The following is a 13,414-nucleotide window of genomic DNA, read 5'->3' as shown; positions in this document are numbered from 1 at the left end:
CCGGAAGGTGAATGTGCAAACTGAGTTTTGTGACAGTGCGACAGCTTCGATTCTTATTTTTCCAGCAATTTTGGATACCTTTTTTCTTTTAAATTGATCAAGCGGACAATACAATGCACGCTGAATTACAGCTTACAATAGGCTCCAGTTTAAAGCAAAGGAGAAGTGGTTTAATGAGCAACATATTTAGCCGTGGGGAGAAAACATTTTCAAACACGATCTTGGAAGGGGGAACAGAGAAATGCATTTAGCACTGCAGACTGGTGTTTATGCAGCTGTGACATTTGCTATGCCAGGATGTCTTCCAGTCGGGAATAAGCTGTGCAGCTTACAATAGTGTCCTCTGTGTCTTTCTCATGTCAAGATTGGACTGGAAACACTATTTCTGCTGTAGTTGCTATAGTAGCTATTGTTTCTGCTTATTGTCTCCTTTCCTGGTAGAATACCACCATAATAGTTGATTAAGGCTGCATTCAGACAGCACTTTATGCCATCTTCCCTTGCCTGTTCATTTTCACGTTGTATCTGATCTTTCATGTGACTTCTGGAAAACTGGTGGAAGTTTTGTGCTAATTATGTGTTGTTTCCGGGGAGGGGGGAGAGCTGTTTGTAATCCCCTTCATTCAAAAAATCACAGAAGCTTTTCAATGACAACATTTGGAGCCATATCTCATCATACTGTTCTTTCCCACCATGGCAGTATAAGTGACCAAAGAGAAATTGGGACAGAAACGCCAGCATTATAACCAGGAAAAACGAATGCAATAAGCTCCACGTCTGAATGCAGACATAGTCTTGCTCTGACCACCCATCTCCCAAGTCTCTTGCCATCTCCCGAGCTCAGCCTTCGGAGGAAGCATGCCAGATATAGGGGCCTTATTACCTGGTGAAAATTGATGAGAGCCAGGACAGGGTAATGCTAAGGTGTTTTAAAAATTAATTTAAATTTTCTACCGCTAGTCAATCATTTCCATTTCGCTGCTGTAGTCAGGATTCCCCTGAAGCCAAGCTTTTAAGGTGTGGGGTGGGGAAGAAGCACTTGCAAAGTGCAAGCATGGAGAGGGGAACCAGTGATGGACCGTCTGCTTCCACCCACCCTCCTCGCTTCTTGCTGCCATTGACAGCTTTTCTGCGCTGATGTGGTGAAGCTTCAGAATGGCAACCTGTCACTTTCAGTTCACACCACCCTGCTGAATATACAGATAAAGGAGCAGAAGCATTCATTTTCCCATAAGGGATCTCTGTGGGGGTTTTGTTACTTGTTCATATTGTTAGATGTAGAGGGACGCGGGTGGCACTGTGGTCTAAACCTTGGCTTGCCAATCAGAAGGTCAGAGGTTCAAATCCCCGTGACGCGGTGAGCTCCCGTTGTTTGGTCCCAGCTCCTGCCCACCTAGCAGTTCAAATGCACATCAAAGTGCAAGTAGATAAATAGGAACCACTCTGGTGGGAAGGTAAATGGCATTTCCATGGGCTGCTCTGGCGGACAAACGCCGGCTCCCTCAGCCTATAGAGCGAGATGAGCACCACAACCTCAGAGTTGTCCACGACTGGACCTAACGGTCAGGGGTACCTTTACCTTGTTATTGTTAGATGTGTTCTTGATAGGGATGGCAGAGGAATCCTTTGGAAACAGATTCATGCACAGAATTTGGCAGTTCCAACCCTGTCGAATTTTACCCATGTGGGAACACCCATCACATCGTCCACTGGATTTATTTTTTAAAAAACCTTCAACCAATTATATGCAAATATTATGTATGTCCAGACCCATGCAACACTATATTTCTGCAGTGTAATTTTATACATCATAACACATCATTCGTAGAATTGTAGAGTTGGAAGGGTCCGTGACGCTCATCTAGTCCAACCCCCTGCAATGCAGGAATATTTCTGCCCAATGTGTGGCTCGAACCCATGACCCTGGGATTAAGAGTCTCACGCTCTACCACCTGAGCTATCCCAGGTAGCTTCCTACACAATGATATGCACCGTTGTGTATATCCGCTTATGTGCTGGTTGCATTACAAAATCTGGAGTGTATATATGCATATACTATGTATGTTATATGTATAACAATGCATATAATATGTGAGAATTGTTTGCATTTGTGCACCAGGCACAGGGAGGTAGGGAGCAGTGAATGGCTGGAGGGAGATGGTGGGTTATGCAGGGCCATAACTTTATCAAAGACTGTATAATGGGGTTTGGTGCAGCAACCCACAGGCAGCCCAGCTATGGCCTGATATATCTACCCAAGCAGCCTGCTAAATGGGGAGGAGTAGTTCCTAGCAGGTGTTATGAATAACCAGGTTCTTTTATCTGTTTAGATGTTTTAGCAAAATGAGATTCAGTCCACTCCAGAGAGAGAGCACAAGTAAGCAGTCAGGCAACCAATATATTGGAATTTCTACATAACATTGCTTTATTGAGTAACAAACATAATACATAACAAGACAAGGGAACATGCACTCCGTCACGCACACATCCACACACAAAATCATACTCACCAGCCCTTCAGTGGAATTGATCAAGTTCCAATAAGGGTTATGGGTGACCAGACAATGAGGATCCTAGCTGCGTCTGACACACAGACCCTTCTGAAAAGCCTGATCTTATATAGTTTTCCTTCTGTGCATCTGGGTCTTAGCATTTCTCACGGCCTTCTGGCATGTTCTTGGCAGTCCTCCATCTTTAGCATGTTCCTGGCATATCACAACTCTCATTGTTTGCACCTGGTCTTCTGTAACTTTTGGTGTGGTACGATACTCATTGTTTGCAACTAGCATTGCATAGCCAGCCTTTCACGCTTCCTTGCAGGTACAGTACTTTTTGCCAGAACATGAACATTCCTTTAGCTCTTTGATCAACACAGTTCAGAAATAATGCAACAGCATCCAGTTTGGGTGGTGGTCTTCAGCCAATCTTGGGGCTCATTCAAAACATGCCATTCATGACGCAGGAGGTTCCCACCATAAGAACATATGAAGACCCTTTGGCCCATCTAGTGTAGCATCCAGTTCTCACAGTGGCCAACCTGGGAGGAACCCACAAGCAGGACCTGAACACAGGCTATTGGTAGCCTTCTGTCTAATCCTCTTTTAAAGCCATCCAAGTTGGTGGCCATCACAGCTTCCTGTGGAAGTGAGTTCCATAGTTTAACTATGCCCTGCATAAAGGACTTTATTTATCTATCCTAAATCTTCCAACATGCAGCTTCATTGGATATGCATGAGTTCTAGTGTGTCAGGTGTGCGTGCAGGAGCCAGGCCCTGTGACCAGTTTGTTCTGAAGAGGCAAGGTGCGGCCTCACAGGTGAGGCCAATTGGTAACTTACAGCACCTGGTGGCAAGAGCTGGGAAGGGATATAAGGTCAGCTCTTTGCCACAGCAACACATTCCTTGCCTTGCTGCGTTTGGTTCCTTGACTCCTTGCTTCTTGATCATTGGACCCTTGACTTCACAACCCCTTCCTTCCTTCCTGACCCTCAGACCCTTGGCTTCTTGACTCCCAGCTCTCTGACCCTCAAACTCTTGGCTTCCCGACTCCTGGCTTCTGGCCTCCTGTTCCTGCTCCCACCGTGCCATCTTGCCCCCGGTCCCAACATCCCCAGCCGGGACTTCGATCGCCCGTGAACCAGACCATGACATAGTGTCATGAGAGAAGGAGAACAACTTCTCTATCCACTTCCTCCATGCCATGCATAGTTTTCTAAATGTCTATCATGTCACCTTTTCTCTAAATTAAAAAGTCTCAAGCGATGCAACCTTTCCTGAGAGGGGAGTCACACAGCACAGCTCCCCTCTCCTGGAGTCTGCTCCAGATATCATGTTGCCCAGCTACTGGTTCTGCATACAGCTGGAGAAATGCTTGCTTCCTACTCTTGTTAGTATGCACAAAGTGTAAAATTAACATCAACGCTCTTAGCACTGGGGCCACATTCTGCATTTTCCATCCACTTCTCTTAGAACCTGTGGTTATAAGAGAGGACAACAAATGACTTTGAAAACCATGAAAGACAGGGATGGAAACGGAAGATCACCATCCATTTTTGCTTGCCAAAACAGTCTGCAGACCTCACGAACTATCTCATCAGGGCATGCAGCACCTGCGATGAAGTACTGAGTGGTAATTGCAGAGTAGTAGTGTGAAAGCTGTTACTCATAGACACACCTGTTCTATTAGAAACACAAAACAGCAGACAAAGAATCTGTTTGCCAACCCAATAGAATTGCTTATTTGCAAAGCCTTCCCTTAACACACAGACATTTTTGGCATAAGTATATACGGGGTATTTTCCCTGAGACTGCAGGTGTGAGTTCTGCTTAGCTCCTCAGTTAATTCAACAACAAAACTCAGTTTTGATAACCTAACTTTTGGAGGAAGTTGTCCCATGTTGCATCAGTGTGAGGAAACAGTCCCTGTATTATTATCACCTGCTCTGAATGACCAAATTACAGCAGGGTACACAACTGGTTTCCATCCTGTTTGTAAGCGGAAAAATTGCAGTGGGATCATTTCATTCTTCAACAGTTTCTTAGAGGTAGATCTCACTATTTAGCCCTAGCAGTAGTACAGTCTGTCTCTCTCTGTCTCTCTCTCTTTCTTTCTCTCTGCAAGTGGCAGCAGAAGCAACTATGTCAACAATCTGATCACTATTCTGCATCCTGCATTCTTCTATGGAGCATCAATTGAGGGAGGGGAAGAAGGCTTGTTGGTTTATTAGCAGCTGCTGCTAGCTGGAGGGCCAAGAATTCAGCAAGGGCAGATGGCTTGGGCAGTGGCCAACAGCACATTAACCAGGGTAGAAGAAATCTGTTCCTCCATGGTTTACATGAGGAACTTTTAAACAAACCTACTTGCCTCCTTTAGGTGGTGGCAGATAAACAATGCACTCCATTCTAGTTTTTGGCACATTTTGAGAGCATGCCAGAACAAAGCCTCAAACCCAGAAGTGAAAATGAAGTTTGGGGAGCGTAGATCCCTAGTGACTTCCCACTGGGGGGGGGGAATGAATGAGAGTTCTTCACTATTGCATGCGCAATGAGATGAAAGATTCCTATAGCCCTCTCCAAAAATAAAGGGCCATAGCTTAGATGTAGACTACATGCTCTGCATGAAGTTCAATCCCCGGCATCTCCAATTGACCACACAATCCTATGTACCTATCTACTGCCAATCTAGCAGTTCAAAAGCATACCAGCTCAAGTAGACAAATAGGTACCACTGAGGTGGAAGGTAAATGGTGTTTCCATGCACTCTGGCTTCTGTCACAGTGTCCCGTTCTGCCAGAAGTGGTTTAGTCATGCTGGACACATGTCCAGGAAAGCTATCTGCAGACAAACACCGGCTCCCTCGGCCTGAAGCGAGATGAGTGCCGCAACCCCATAGTCAAGTTTGACTGGACTAAACCATCCAGTGGTCCTTTACCTTTATGGTTTACATAAAAATAAATAAATACTACTATTGAAAATTAGATAAAACAATGCTGAGGTGGGAGAAGAGGAACACCTCAATCGCAGTGAGGAATTCCAGGTGAACATCCTTCCACTAAACACACAGCCTCACCAAACACACAGCCTCACATAGCCATCATGGCTAGTGTCCACTGATAGCCTTGTCCTCCGTGAATCTGTCTAATCCTCTTTTAAAGTCACCCAAGTCCAGGGAAATGGTTTTGACTGTTGACATAAACAGCAATTAACAGCACACTTTCAAACAAAAGTCTTATCTCCAGCACGTTGTAAATCACAGCAACAGTCCTTCAGCAGAATTCACCACACTTCCATCAGGCATCTGCAAAAACAAAGCCAAGTGGTCTTCTACAACCTTCTAGAACCTTTCTACTTGTTTCTGGCAGAATGATTCCCAAACACTTGGAACATCCTCTGCCCAGACCCTCGTGGAGCAGGATGAAGAGGCACCTCTCTTCAGGGTGGGGTGGCTCAGAGACTGGGGGGGGGGTGCAGCAGCTTCCTGAAGGACTCACGAGGAGACGGGAGAGGAGGCTGAGGGAACACTCCACAAGAGAGGGTGTTCAAAAAAGGGATGAGGGGCTGCCAGCTCTGCAGGCAAGGGGTGACATAACTGGACTCCTGAGCCCCACAGGGGTGCCGCAGAAAGAATATTGTTCGTCAAGGGAGCCGTGGACTCAAAAAAGTTGAAAACCTCAGAGTACACCACTAGATGAACCAGGTGGTACCCTGCTCTCTTTCAAGCGGAACTGCCTCTTGATCTATGCACCTGCAAATAGCTAGTTCTGTAGGCTTTGTCCAGTGTCATAGCAAAGGTGTTAAATCTTCAGTCTTTGTTTTACAGATGGTTAACCAGTTTGATTAAATTAGCGCTAATGCTGCAAAAGCCTCATACTCCTAATGGAAAGCTGAGTCTGTCTACACCCTTGTGCATAGTAGTTTCTTTTCCATGCTGGAAGCACCTGAATAGCAATTAATTTTCACTTGCAAATAGGGCTTCTACTGTTTACTGGAAACAAGCCCTTTACAGTGGTAATTGAATTTAAATAAAATGAATGCACGTTTTCTAGAAGAGTTGTTTTTATAAATAATTTTTGCAAATGCCCAGGTAAGGCCCGTCACTTAAGCCGTCTGGCATCTGGCGCATATAAATTGAGGCATAATGAATGTGGCTGAGCAGCGAGGTTTTCATTATGTTTCCTAAGCAGGGAAAAGTGGTTGTTGTTGTTTGTTCTGTATTCCTCTATGATGAAACAGCAACGGGCTCTCCCCACATTCCATTTCAGCTTGATTTTGTTCAGTTTAATGAGACTGCTTTGGCGTTACAAATGAAATGTCACCTTGATTGTTAGATATAAAAAAACAGAGTTAAGAAATTAAAATCTGAATTTGTTTCTTTCCCCCCCCTTTCTACTTCAATTTGCTATTCAGCTCTCCCGAAACTTCTTGTTGTTATCACTCAATATTGATTGATTGATTGATTGATTGATTTATGAAAAGAGTTCGTGCCATCTATTAATTACAGAATACAGTTATACCTTGGAAGTCAAACAGAATCGGTTCAGGAAATCCAACCAACTTCCAAGACATTTGGAAACCAAAGTGTGGCTTCTGATTGGCCGTAGGAGACTCCTGCAGCCAATTGGAAGCCGCGGAAGCCCCGTCGGACATTTGGCTTCCAAAAATAGTTTGCAAACTGGAACAGTCACTTCTGGGTTTGTGGCGTTCGGGAGCCAAAATGTTCATGAACTAAGCGGTTCAAAAACCAAGGTACAACTGTACAGGTGGCAACCATTTTGTGTGGGGCCTCCATTCCTAGCATTGGCGGAGAACGCATAAGTGTGCCCCACTCTGTTGGGCCCTCTTCCAGGTCTAAAAGGACCTGTACATGAGCAATCACACGTTGATTAGACACTCCTAAAATGGTTGCCGCCTGCAACGCACAGGCCCAGAAGAGGTCCAGCCCTACCGTTAGCAGCTGGGTAGCTGTCTCAGTTGGCTGATCCTATGGGGTTTAGAGTAGATAGAGCAACAGTGACTGGCATTTGAGGACAGTGCCACACACCTGACCTCCTGGGTGGATTCCACTGGTGTACCAGCACAGCACTACATCCTTGCTGCCTCACCTTTCTACCTCCAAGTAAGCAACAGCTACCCTGCTGGTGGGAGGTCAGGTGCGTGGCCCCCACCCCATCAGTCTCTACTGAGACAGAGTTGTATATGCCAAGTGTCCTACTGAGTCAGAGTTGTATATGCCCAGTGCCCTAATCTAGGCAGATGCCCCTGGGTGCAGTGGAGCCCATTACCATTGTTGAAGTTATGTTCAAGTACCAGTCTGGTTGGCTTTTGTACACAGAATGGGTAGAGGGAGGCACTATCTTGTCCTTCACTTCCAGCAGGAAAAATAAAAGTATTTAGCTTAGCCTGGCCCCATATTCTCCCTTCAGAGCTACAGTTTCCAGAGTTCCCTGTGAATTGGAAAGGATTGCTCATACAGTGGACACTCGGGTTGTGAACGTGGTCCGTGCGGGAGGCATGTTCGCAACCCGCAGCTTTCGCAACCCAGAGCGCCTCGTCACAAAGCGTGATTTAGTGCTTCTGCGCATGCGCAACTGCCGAAACCCAGAAGTAATCCATTCTGGTACTTCCGGGTTTCGGTGCGTCTGTAACCTGAAAAAAAGCAACCTGAAGCGTCTGTAACCCGATGTATGACTGCCTATGCATTAGCAGGCACTACTTGTTGTTGTTTAGTTGTTTAGTCTTGGCCAACCGTTCGTGACCCCATTGACCAGAGCACTACAGTTGCTGCTTAGTCTCTAACCACCTCCCTTCTGTTTTTGGTGGGTTGCTTCTGTAGTCAACTGCTGCCTCTAGAGGAAGTGGAAAGCGTTCCAAGATACAGCGCCCAGTGTGCTATATCTTCTTTGAGTATATCTGAGTTGTGTGGTGCCTGCTGCTTGAGGCATAACCTTTCTCATATCCAACAATTGCAACTCAGGAGATTGTAACTCCTTGGGGAGAATAGCAGCTCTCAACACCCTTAACCAAACTACAGCTCCCAAGAGCCTTTGGGGGGAAACCATGGCTGTTAAAGTGTTACAAGAGTGCTTTGGATTTATGGTATGGGTGTGGCCTACAGAAAGAGGCTGAGGGAGACCTAGAATAACTTTCTTCTTCAGAAGGAGAGGTTATAGCAATAGAGACTGAGAGCAGTGACGTGGTGTGTTCAACAGGAATTTTGCACCAGAGGGAAGCAGTTCGAGGAAGCTCCCTGCTTGAAAGTTGGAGAATCAGCCATTTGGGATCTCTCAGCAAGAGAGGCACAGCTCAAGTTCCTTTACTGGACATGCCAGCCTCTTGTTGCATCATTTATAAAGTTCACAGCACGAAATATTACAACCATGCACCCAAGCTATCTAACCTTGGCTAATGCTAATTCTGCATGTTTAAGGGTGTGGTGATCACACAGGGTCCCCGGACGTTTCACCATCTATTGATCCCTGTGCCACCACTTTATTTCTCGCTGCCACCACCCAGGCCCTACCTGGTACAATACTGAGTCCAGTCAGGGTTAAATTGGAACACAAACTTCTGTTTATTTATTGCAGTTTAACAAACATGCGGTTTCATAAACGATATCATGGGGTGCCTATCCAGACCTATAACTTCTGCTACCTGCTCTCACTCACTAAACCACCTCTCAGATATTTACTTGTCTTCCTAGCCCCTAACTGTTCCTGACTCAGCTTATTTTGCTACACTAACTCAACCTACCCACATACTCTATCCCAATTCACTCCCACTCCAACCAACCTCCCAACAAACTCCTCCTTTCGCCTCTCCCAGAGCTGGTTTTATAGTCCCTCTGACTCCACCCCCCTGGGTTCTGATTGGGTAACCTGTTTAACTATTTCACCTCCAGCACTCTCACATGTTAATGTCACAAAGGGTTGCTAACTTTTCAGTGTGATGCCAACCACATGGGTGCTTTTTTTGTTTTTGTTTTAAATACCCCATCATTACTTTTAAATTGTGCCAGAGAGGAGGTGGAAAATGTGAGGAGGGGGGAGTTTCACTGCTGTGCCTTTGCCCCTCGCATCACTGGTTTGATATAGAAGTTCCTCCCTGCACTGACAGTCACACATGACAGCCACACTTTAAGACAAAACATATTTTCATTTTTTTAAAAAAACACCAGCTTCACAAATTCTGCTGCTGCTTAAATTTCATCTGTTTCACATTCCTGTCTTATAACTGCCCGTCCCCTAGAATCCTGACCTGGCCAGCTGTTCATTCACTCATCCCTAAAGGCTGCCTTTTAAAAAGATATTTTAGGATTGTCACCTATGAACTGCTCCCTAAACTCTTATTCCCTACTGATATGCAGTAAATATTGTTGTGTCTGAAACATTTTGCATGGAGATCCTTGCCTGATATGCAGGAGAGGCAGAGAACAGACCTATTCTTTATTGTGGAAAAATTGGAAGCTGCTTTCTACTGAGTCAGACTCTTGGTCTATCTAGCCCAGTATGTCTACACTGATTGACAGCAGCTGGCAAGAAGTTTCAGACAGGGTTCTGTCTGTTCCTTCATGGAAGAATGATTTTCATCTGTGTTATGTACTGAGTTGAATAGGATCCAAAATGCAGCAGTCTGATTGGTCCTAGAACAATAGGATCCAAAATGCAGCAGTCTGATTGGTCCTAGAAAAATAGGATTCAGAATGCAACAGTCTGATTGGTCCTAGAACAATGCAGCAGTATGATTGGTCTGCAGGAGCCACCCAATCCAACTCCAGATGGAAGTGAATCCACAACCTGATTGGCCTACAGGAGAATTCCGGAATAAGCCAATCACGTGCAGCCCATTGTGTAAATAATGTATATAAAGCAGATACTTTGAGGGGACTTTCATTCCTCCTCACGACTATGAGCTGAATAAAGAGCATGAAATCCACTCTCAACTCTGAGTATATTTCAATCTGGAACATAGCAGGAAGGAAAAGGGTTAAATTGCAAAATTGTGCACATTAATTATATTTGTTTTGGGCTTTGGTTTGCTTCCAGTACAGTAGCCATGAAAGGGGCAGATTATCAGATTTAAAAGGTGATAATAGCTACAGGAAGCCACTGTTTGGACAAATTCTTGTTACAACATGTTTTTCCTTGTTAGATTTCTAAAATTATTATTTTTTAATCAACAACAGTACTGTCTGGAGACCTTCAAAATCTGCAAATTGGTTTAATGACAACAAAATAGATTTCAATCTTATCACTCTTAATGCTCTATAATTTATTTATAGCCAGTGAGGACAATTTTGAGAGCAATTTTGTGAATTGTTGCAGTTTGTGGTAGCTCTATGAAACACTCATATTTCGAAGAACGCAATTATATGGCAACAGAGATATCATTAAGTTCCTTAGGATGTCATTTCTCTTCCTGGAAAATGCCCTCAAAGAGCAAGATAGATGGTTCAGGCAGGGAAGACTATACAAATTTCCATATTTAGCTGTTGTCTTTTGGAATATGAAACATGCCCTTAATGGATCCTTTGAGAGGACAGGAATCAACAACACAATTTAAATTTTTCAGAGAAGAACAAATGCAGGAGGGGGAAATGTCAGCACGCAATGAGGAAAAGGAAGGAGAGGTGGAGTTAAAAACGGTTGCTGCACCAATTTTGTTCTGTCTGAAAAATGTTGGCCTTATTAGAGACACCCTCTTTGATAGCAAGTGTCTGGGGAAAAGAGAGCAGAATAGACTACTGTGTGCAAAATTAGCTTGCAGCTCTGAACATTTTTTGCTTCCCATTTTTGTCCAGATCGGGGAGCCACTAGTGCAAAATAGATTTCTTGTAAGGGCACAGAAAATGGTGCCATGTAGACTTCTCTCTCTGTGTAGGGCAGCACTCAGCCCATGACAATTCCTGAAGGCGCATTAGGCTGCAAAGTTCCCATCTCGCACGTTGATGCAGGGAATGTCACAGCTGAGAGCCTCAAATGTAGCGTGAGAGAAACTCTCATCAAGCCATCAAAATTCTAGCAGCCCATTGCAAACACCAAGATTCTAAGTATCAACACGGAATGCAGACCCTCCTTGTCCCTGTTTTCCAGGGACAGTCCCAGATTTACAGAAGCCGTCCCGGTTTCTGATTTGACCCCAGGATGTCCCACTTTTTCCTTAGGATGGCCCTATTTTCATTGGAGAAATGTTGGAGGGTATGGAGTTACAGCATCCCCCAAGCCAAGGAAATAATATACAACCTTTAGAAGACATCTCAAGGCAGCCCTGTATAGGGAAGTTTTAAAATGTTTAATGTTTTGTTATGTTTTTATATGTGTTGGAAGCTGCCCAGAGTGGCTGGGGCAACCCAGTCAGATGAGTGGGGAATTAACAACAACAATTATTATTATTATTATTATTATTATTATTATTTAAAGGTAAAGGTAAAGGGACCCCCGACAGGAGGCAGGAGCAGGGACCAAGCAACGGGAGCTCACCCCGTCGCAGGGATTCGAACTGCTGACCTTCTGATTGGCAAGCCCTAGGCTCTGTGGTTTAACCCACAGCACCACCCGCGTCCCATTATTATCCCTATTTTCATTGGAGAGATGTTGGAGGGTATGAGAATACTGGATTTCAAATGCAAACAAAATATTTATTTACTTATTTATTGAATTTATACCCCAGAGGAGCCTAGGACCAGCTGTCCATCATCTGCCCTAATTTTCAGATCCGTGGGGTCTTGCATTTCCTGCTTTTGCAACACATTCAGCCGCACAGCCCCACTTAGGCATACTTTGTAAAACCCAGTAAGGAGCGCCATTCTTCTTTTACTTAGACTGCATTTTCCCTGCTGAAATCATTAGAGCATTTATTTTTTTTCTCCTCACAAAGATGGGGATCCTACTGCTACTGACCTCTTTTCTAATCACAGGGGACGGGGGTAAGAGAGATCTTGGTATGTTTTTATATATTTTCCATCGTTCCCCCACATTATTTGTCTCTCTCTCACTATCAGAAATAAAGAACATCCTGATTCCTCATTGGACGAATGTTTTAAATTCCCTTACAGCTGCTTGCGCTATTCTTTTTTCATGGTATAGGATGATATCTAATGGTAGTGTCAGATGGCAATGGTGGTTGCTCATGAGTAACCAGTCAGGACTCCGACCTGTCTTTTACAGGTTTTATTTTGGTGCAAAACTGTTTACAGGGCAGAACCACAAGTTCATGTCTGCCTCAATCACTAGCAGAATCCGGGAGTGGTCGTTTCCGGGACCTCCCCCAACATAATAGCTTAGTCACCCCCAGCCTTTTCCTTCCTTCTTTGCGCTTTACACCTCTGCGCAGGGTGGGCGGCGGAAGAGGCGTGCTTCCCTCCTGGCCGGCTTGACCAGAAGTGGTGCTGAGGCTCCCAGCAGCATCCTCTGGTCCCTTCCTCTCTTCCCTACTGGAGGTGTGGCTTTCCCCATCACAGGAAGAGGAACTGCTTCGCAAGATTTTTGGAGGTTCCCTGTAACTCAACTGCCCCTCTGCTTCCCTTCCCTGTTCCGATGGCAGTCCCCTGACAGGTAGTCATAGATTTTATTGACCATAGCAATAGGGGGAGATTTGGAGGTAAGGGGTCGAAAGGAATTAGGGGGTGTTGCTCAGATTTGAGGGAGGACACTCACACTGGTGTCCACTTCTACTCATATATTAGTGGCCTATCTCACAGGGTTGTTCTGAGGGTAACGACTGGGACACTTTGCACTTGTTAAGCACTTTAGAAATGGGTAATGCAATTGATACACTGATATTTAGGTACCACAGAACCAATTCCCCAATAGATCCAGTGTTGCTAATCCCGCTCCAAACACGCTAATATTACCTTGTTTGCAGTATCCCTTTCACGATACCCAAGAGTCTCGCACAGGATGCAATTTAGATGTGATGCA

At 44.8% G+C, this 13,414-nt stretch overlaps 1 protein-coding gene across 3 annotated transcripts in view; it reads left to right on the top strand.

Annotated features, from left to right (window-relative positions):
* The window catches only part of CNTN5 (contactin 5), a 669,997-nt gene that overhangs the window by 465,259 nt on the left and 191,324 nt on the right, over window positions 1–13,414 (top strand). The window lies entirely within an intron of this gene.

The sequence above is a fragment of the Podarcis filfolensis genome (genome assembly GCF_964270895.1).
Source record: "Podarcis filfolensis genome assembly, chromosome: 4".
NCBI lineage: Eukaryota > Metazoa > Chordata > Lepidosauria > Squamata > Lacertidae > Podarcis > Podarcis filfolensis.
This window is presented reverse-complemented; position numbering and strand designations above follow the sequence as displayed.